Raw genomic sequence first — 7,977 nt, 5'->3', positions numbered from 1 at the left:
CAAAAGTTTCTAGGACAGCATGAATACAGACCATGTCACAGAGTGGTGACCTAACTGTGATATGAATAAGGCATAACCAACATTTGCACCAAGACCAGGATTAAAAAAAAAGAAAAACTTTAAAAGTTTAATTCTACATTAAGCTTCTTCTCTTCCCTCAGATCACACTGAAGGGTTTTAAGCAAGGAATCACCGGATTAGATTTACACCTTAGGGAAGGATAAGCTGACAGTCATGCTCTCAAGATAAGGCTGGATGGTAAGATGAGGAGACCGTGTCTATGATGACAAATTCATAACAGATGGAGAGAAGTCACACAGGAGATATGTAAATGAGGTGTAACTTGATGGGTAAGCATCCCCAAACTCAGTTTTTGATTTGTTTAGGGAGAGCAAGGGTTTCAGTGTGAATGACAGGAAGTAGGGATGCGACTGAGCCAAGAAAACTTGATTGTAAACACATTGGTGCCACAAAGGTGCCAGCACGCCTTGGCAAAGCTATACTCTGCATAATTACATCTATTAGTTATTGCTATTGCTTCTTAAGAACCAGGAACTGTGAGGAGGACTTTGTATTCACCTTTGAACTTAATGTTTACAACAGTCCTGAGATGTGCAAATTGTTATCACATTTTAAAGCTGAAAATTGAATGCTCAGAGAGGTAAAGTAAGTTAATTTCCCTAGATCACAATGCCTGCAAATGATAGAGTTAGGACTCACGTCTAGAAATATATTTACTTGAACACTACACAACAGTCTTTATCATCATCATCGTTTTTAAAATTCACCCAATGGGAATTCCCCAGTGGTTTGGACACAGTGCTTTCACTACCGGGCTGGGTTCAATCCCTGGTCAGGGAACTAAGATTCCACAAGCCTAACCCAAAATACAGGTTTCAAATTAAGAAATTAAACAAAGGTAGCAAGTAAGATCTCCAGGGAGAGCCTGGAAAATGAAAATGACAAGGAAGAAGATGAACTCACAAAAAATTCTGAGACAGGGATGTCAGAAATATAAACGAGCAGAGATGTACCTCTAAGATTCCTTCCTAAATTCACTCAGTTAAAGTGTAAAGTTAAAATTATATTAGAGAGACTACTTTAAAGTAATGAAGGATTCCACATGCTTACTTGCATTTGTTCTTTCTTCTATGAGATTACTCATACAATGTGCAAATAAATAACAATGAAAGGGTTTAAATTTCATGGGAAATGACTAGAATGAAACAAATCATGTAGTAGTACAACATGATGACTAATAATATTGAATTGTATATTTGAAAGTTCCTAAGAAAATAGAAAGTGCTGCACTCAATATGCCAGCAAATTTGGAAAACTCAGCAGTGGCCACAGGACTGGAAAAGGTCCGTTTTCATTCCAATCCCAAAGAAAGGCAATGCCAAAGAATGCTCAAATTACTGCACAATTGCACTCATCTCACACACTAGTAAAGTAATGCTCAAAATTCTCCAAGCCAGGCTTCAGCAATACATGAACTGTGAACTTCCAGGTGTTCAAGCTGGTTTTAGAAAAGGCAGAGGAACCAGAGATCAAATTGCCAACATCCGCTGGATCATGGAAAAAGTAAGAGAGTTCCAGAAAAACATCTATTTCTGCTTTATTGACTATGCCAAAACCTTTGACTGTGTGGATCACAATAAACTGTGGAAAATTCTTCAAGAGATGGCAATACCAGACCACCTGTCCTGCCTCTTGAGAAACCTATATGCAGGTCAGGAAGCAACAGTTAGAACTGGACATGGAACAACAGACTGGTTCCAAATAGGAAAAGGAGTACGTCAAGGCTATATATTGTCACCCTGCTCATTTAACTTATATGCAGAGTACATCATGCGAAACGCTGGGCTGGAAGAAGCACAAGCTGGAATCAAGATTGCCGGGAGAAATATCAATAACCTCAGATATGCAGATGACACCACCCTTATGGCACAAAGTGAAGAAGAACTAAAGAGCCTCTTGATGAAAATGAAAGAGGAGAGTGAAAAAGTTAGCTTAAAGCTCAGCATTAAGAAAACTAAGAGCGTGGCATCCAGTCCCATCACTTCATGGGAAATAGATGGGGAAACAGTGAAAACAGCGTCAGACTTTGTTTTTCTGGGCTCCAAAATCACTGCAGATGTTGATTGCAGCCATGAAATTAAAAGATGCTTACTCCCTGGAAGGAAAGTTATGACCAACCTAGAGAGCATATTGAAAAGCAGAGACATTACTTTGCCAACAAAGGTCCGTTTAGTCAAGGCTATGGTTTTTCCTATGGTCATGTATGGATGTGAGAGTTGGACTGTGAAGAAAGCTGAGTGCTGAAGAATTGATGCTTTTGAACTGTGGTGTTGGAGAAGACTCTTGAGAGTCCCTTGGACTGCAAGGAGATCCAACCAGTCCATTCTAAAGGAGATCAGTCCTGGGTGTTCATTGGAAGGACTGATGCTAAAGCTGAAACTCCAGTACTTTGGCCACCTCATGTGAAGAGTTGACTCATTGGAAAAGACTCTGATGCTGGGAGGGATTGGGGGCAGGAGGAGAAGGGGACGAAAGAGGATGAGATGGCTGGATGGCATCACGACTCGATGGACGTGAGTTTGAGTGAACTCCGGGAGTTGGTGATGGACAGGGAGGCCTGGCGTGCTGCGATTCATGGGGTCACAAAGAGTTGGACACGACTGAGTGACTGAACTGAACTGAACTGAACTGAAGAAAACAAATCCTAAAAGTTCTCATCTCAAGGAAAAAAATTGCAACTACATGGTAATTAATGTTAACTTATCCCAGGGACAGAGGAGCCTGGTGTGCTGCCCTCTGTGGGGTCATACAGAGTCAGACAGGACTGAAGCGACGTAGCAGCAGCAGCAACAGCAGAATTACTATGGTGATAATTCCACAATACAAAAAGGTATCCCACTCTGTGAAGGCTCTGTGAAGACTCTCTTTACACCACTTTGCTTTTACAAAAGGCTTACAGTAGTACGTGTTTTGTCTAGCTAAAAGAAATCCAAAGAGGATTTTCATTCTTATGAAAATGGGCAAAATTAGTGTTTGGTGATTGTTTTGCAGTGAACCTTATAGAAACAGCAGACACCCCAAGTGGTGAGAGTGACCCCACCATGCTCCTTCCCTGGGCACTACCCTCAGCATCTCAACATCAAGCTGCCCTAGTTGTGAACTATGTCTGTGAGCATCTGTGTCTTATTTCGATTCATTTTGTGCAGGCGTCAGCAAGATGTGTCCTAAGGTAACTGCTTCTTCGCTTTAGGCCTCTTCAAGGTAAGCTCTCCTTTCAGATAATAGGGAAAACTATAGATAAAAATACTGAAGTATTGTGTTGTACACTTGAAATTAATATAATGTATGTCCATTCTGAAGGAGATTAGCCCTGGGATTTCTTTGGAAGAAATGATGCTAAAGCTGAAACTCCAGTACTTTGGCCACCTCATGCAAAGAGTTGACTCACTGGAAAAGACTCTGATGCTTGGAGGGATAGAGGGCTGGAGGAGAAGGGGACAACAGAGTATGAGATGGCTGGATGGTATCACTGACTCGATGGATGTGAGTTTGGGTGAACTCTGGGAGTTGGTGATGGACAGGGAGGCCTGGCTGCTGCGATTCATGGCGTCGAAAAGAGTCGGACACGACTGAGCGACTGAACTGAACTGATGTTGATTATATCTCAATTTTAAAAAACTGATTTTTCACCTAAAGTAAATGCCATCTTAGGTAATTGACAGGAGAATTTTCAAAGGCAGATTTTGAAATGCATCCACTACACTCAGTTCAAAAGCTTCATCTATAAACTTTCTCTAATCCCACCATCTAAAAGCCAGTTCTCCCCGAGGCAATTTCTGATCTCCCCAAAACTGTGTGTGTAACTTCCAGCCATGCATTGTGTTTTGTTTTTTCCCCCTCGCTGAACGGTTAATTACTCAAGGCAAAGGATCATTTTCGTGGATTCTTCGAGGTTACCATAGTGCCTATCACAAAGCAAGTAGTAAATGCTCAATAAATATTTGTTGAGAGCCTTGATTCATTTCATCAATAAATAGATGTTAGAGTACCTCCTCTATGCAGGGCACTGTGTGAGATAGTGAGAAAACAACAGGAACACTCATAATGCATGAATCCTACATCGTGGAACTGCCGGGTTACTGGCAGCACAGGCGTTCATAAAAACATTGCAAATCCAAGTGTGATTTCAATTGTGATTTGTAATCCAAAAGCAAGATGTGGTGCTACGCATGCCTAGTAAAGGTATTTCCAAACCAAGGAAGTCTGGGGAGACATCTCTGAGGAAGTGATGCTTTGAGCTGAGTTCTGAAGGAAGAATAGGGGTTAACTCAGTAAGTGGGTGGAGAAGCATACAGGGCAGAAGGAATAGCACATGTAAAGGCCCTGAGCCAGAATGGAAAAGGAAAGAAGAAACGACTGACATCCTCTTCTAGAGCAGGTCAGCCACCAGGGAAGAAGGTCAAGGCCTCGTACTTCTCAATCTCCACTGCCACTTCCTCACCCCTTCATAATATCAGTATCAGTATTATGTGGCAAATATCCCACCATTGGGCTTTGCTCGTGGCTCAATGGTCAAGAATTCGCCTGCGATGCAGGAGATGTAGATTTGATCCCCGGGTTGGGAAGATTCCCTGGGAAAGGAAATGGCAACCCACTCCAGTATTCTTGCCTGGGAAATCCCATAGAGAGAGGAGCCTGGCGGGCTAAAGTCCATGGGTTGCAAAAGAGTTGGCCACGACTGAGCAACTAACAACAAAAACATCCCTATATTAAACCAGCATCCAAAGTTTTTCTTTCTTTCGAATACTTATTAAAATGTTTTTCATTCACAGTTCATGAATTTTAAATTACAGATTTGTATGCAGAAATAATCAGTGGCCCATGAATCAAAAGAAGCTAGGATCTAATTAACAGTGTGATTTTGATTATTTGCCTAACTTTTCTGGGTCCTGATTTCTTGATTTGTAAAATTGAAAGGGTAGACTACTATAGAAGTTCCTCCCTGCTCTTAAGTTTTCTACATTTAAGTGGGTATCGATATTTAATGCTTGAGGGGGTATTGGCATGTATAATACAAGCTATAACATGGTTTTCATCTCTGATCTGTTTGTTATTCAAAAGCTGTATTACCTTAGGCAAATGACTTAACCTTTCTGATCCATAGTTTCTGACTATAATAATGTCTACCCTGCAGAGTTATCAGGAAAAAAAATGTATAAAGCACTTGATTCACAGAAGTTATTACAAATGAAATATACTATATTAGTACTCTGAAGTACTATGAAGTACTAAACATTCTATGACTTCTTTTTTAAAGGAAATTGTAAAACAATGCACAATAGCCTTAAGGAAAATGAGTTTTTTCCAGTTTTTCAAAGAGACTAATCATTCCTCCTCCATGGAAGCAAGTTGTTATTACTCACTGTTATCACTAACTTAAACATACCCTCATAAGTAAAAAATTATATTTGCTAAGCATTTGCCCTTTTGCTGAAAAGACCATTGAATTTGAGAATTCAAAAGGCCTTTTTCTCATCAAGTAAAGAGAGAAGAGAATTCTATCAATAGGGAATTTGCATCTACAATCTAACAATTTTTTGGGTTTCAGCTTTCATTCTAAGAGGCGTTGTCATTAAGATTTAGGGAACAAAATGTGGGAAGTGAATCCATCAATATAGCAGGCTATGAGAATGCTCACCTCAGAGAATTATGCTATCAATTCAGTGCAGTTTAGGGAAAATTGTATTAAAAGTAATTTTCCCTGATGTCTTACCTGCATAGGCCCTGGTCCTAAATTCCCAGCAAGAATTGATATAAATCCTCTCTCATCTCTGAATAACCAGCATGAGCATGGCTATATGCTTCTAACTGTGACAGATAAAATTATATTTTAAAAGATATAATCTTCATTCCACCACAGAAAATGGTTACAATTATTTCAAAAGTTCAAATCAAAATATTTAAACCAAAAACTTGTTTCTTTCACATCATTGCTTTTACTAAAGTTTTTAAGTATCACATTATTTCTTTCACATCCATTTTCATCAAATGGCATATTGCTTATTGTGGGACAGGAAAAATAATTTTCTCTCTACTCCTCCAGCTTTTTGGCTGAACTCCTCCCTGTAATAAAAGACAGATTAACAGGAGAGAAACAAACAGAAGTGTAATAACTTGTATGTCTCCTATATACGTGAGAGAATACCAAGGAAAACTGAATAACTCCCCCAAATGGCCCAAGCCATTTGAAAAAAACAAACCCCTCAGATAGTTAGATGTATGACTCAGGAAGACTCTTGCATCTTCCCATACACATATAAGCACTGAAATCATTAACTGAGATATCAGTTCCTTGTGACTAGCAGTAATCTTTAATGGAGATGTGTGCTTGACTACAGATTCTCCAAGTAAAAAACATATATCTGCTCACTTCTCCCCTACTTCTGTGGAGTGGTTCCCTCAGAGCCACTGAGAGGTTGTTTCCAAGACTATAGTCCTCAGTACAGCCCCTGAAGAAAACTGAAACTCACAACTCTCACTCTGCAGTTTTCTTTTAGCTGACAGACAATTGCACAGCAGATTAAACATGACCAAACAAAAGATTATCAAAACTCAGTTAGAAAATGGTGGGATGAAACTTAGGAAAGAGGTTGAAAGTTCAGAGTCATAGAATGAGAAAAGGTAAAGGATACCAGAATGAGCCCTTAGAATGAGAGAGAAAACAATTTGAAGAGATCATGGTAGAGACACTTCTGGAATTTATAGAGAATAATAATTCTCAGATTCAGTGAATCCAAGGGACATCAAGCAAAACAAACAAAAATAAATCTATACCTACTGAAAATGTATTGAAACAAAAGAACACCCAAATTATCCCAAAGTTGCCAAAAAAGAACAAGTGTTTACTTCTATCTTCAAAGTGCTAAGAGATATTATATTCAGTGAAACTCTCTTTCAAGAACAAAGATAAAATAAAGACATTTGAAGATAAAGACAAAGTTTACCAGCAACAGAAACTCACTAAAGAACTTCTGAAGTATAGTCAGCCCTTTGCATTCACAGGTTCTGCATCTGTGGATTCAACCAACTGCAGACTGAAAATATTCAGAAAAAAAAAAAAAAAAAAAGAAGTTCCAGAAAGCTTCAAAAAGAAAAACTTGAAAAATAGTTTATTGGCCATAAACTCTTTACACAGCACTTACATTGCATTTACAACTATATAGGTGGCATTTATATTATACTAGATATTATAAGTAATCTAAAGATTTAAATTATACAGGAGGGATATGCGTAGGTTATATGCAAATACTACATGGTTTTATACAAGGGACTTCAGCATCCAGGGATTTTTGTGTCCATGGTGGTCTTGGACCAATATTCTACAGATACTGAAGGATGATTATGCTTTTCTGGAAGAAGGAAAATGATCCCAGAAAGAAGGTCTCAGATGCAAAATGGAATGGTGAATGAAGAAAATAATAAATGCATGACTAAATCTGGAGACTCACTGATTATACAGAATATTAATGCCAACAGTGCCCACTTTTTGCAAGTATAAAGATAAGACAGAATCAAAATCCTCGATTAAAAAAGCTTTGAAGTTAGGAAAGGTGTTTGATTAAGTTGAGACTTAAGTTAAATGAGGGCTTCTCTGGTGACTCATGGAATCTGCCTGCAATGTGGGGGCCCTGGGTTCAATCCCTGAGTCAGGAAGATTCCCTGGAGAAGGAAATGGCAACCCACTCCAGTATTCTTGCCTGGAGTATCCCACAGAGGACAGAGGAGCCTGGTGGGCTACAGTTCATAGGATCTCAAAGAGTCAGACATGACTGAGTGACTGACACTTGTTAAATGTGAATATTAACATTTCTAGAATTACTACTAAATATTTAGAAACAGAATGTATCACTTCCAAATTAGCAGAGAAAAAAAAATGGAACGTGGCAAGGGGATACC

At 39.1% G+C, this 7,977-nt stretch overlaps 1 long non-coding RNA gene across 1 annotated transcript; it reads left to right on the top strand.

The window, feature by feature from the left end:
- The first annotated feature begins 223 nt into the window (after nt 1–223).
- LOC129620058 (uncharacterized) lies at nt 224–3,987 on the top strand. Its single transcript, XR_008698356.1, has 3 exons — nt 224–350; nt 3,228–3,282; nt 3,382–3,987. It is a non-coding gene; the product is annotated as an uncharacterized LOC129620058 (long non-coding RNA).
- Nucleotides 3,988–7,977: the final 3,990 nt, after the last annotated feature.

This window comes from Bubalus kerabau, chromosome 9 (genome assembly GCF_029407905.1).
Source record: "Bubalus kerabau isolate K-KA32 ecotype Philippines breed swamp buffalo chromosome 9, PCC_UOA_SB_1v2, whole genome shotgun sequence".
In the NCBI taxonomy this organism is placed as follows: Eukaryota; Metazoa; Chordata; class Mammalia; order Artiodactyla; family Bovidae; genus Bubalus; species Bubalus kerabau.
The sequence above is the reverse complement of the archived record's forward strand: the minus strand, read 5'-3'. Positions and strand labels throughout refer to the sequence as shown.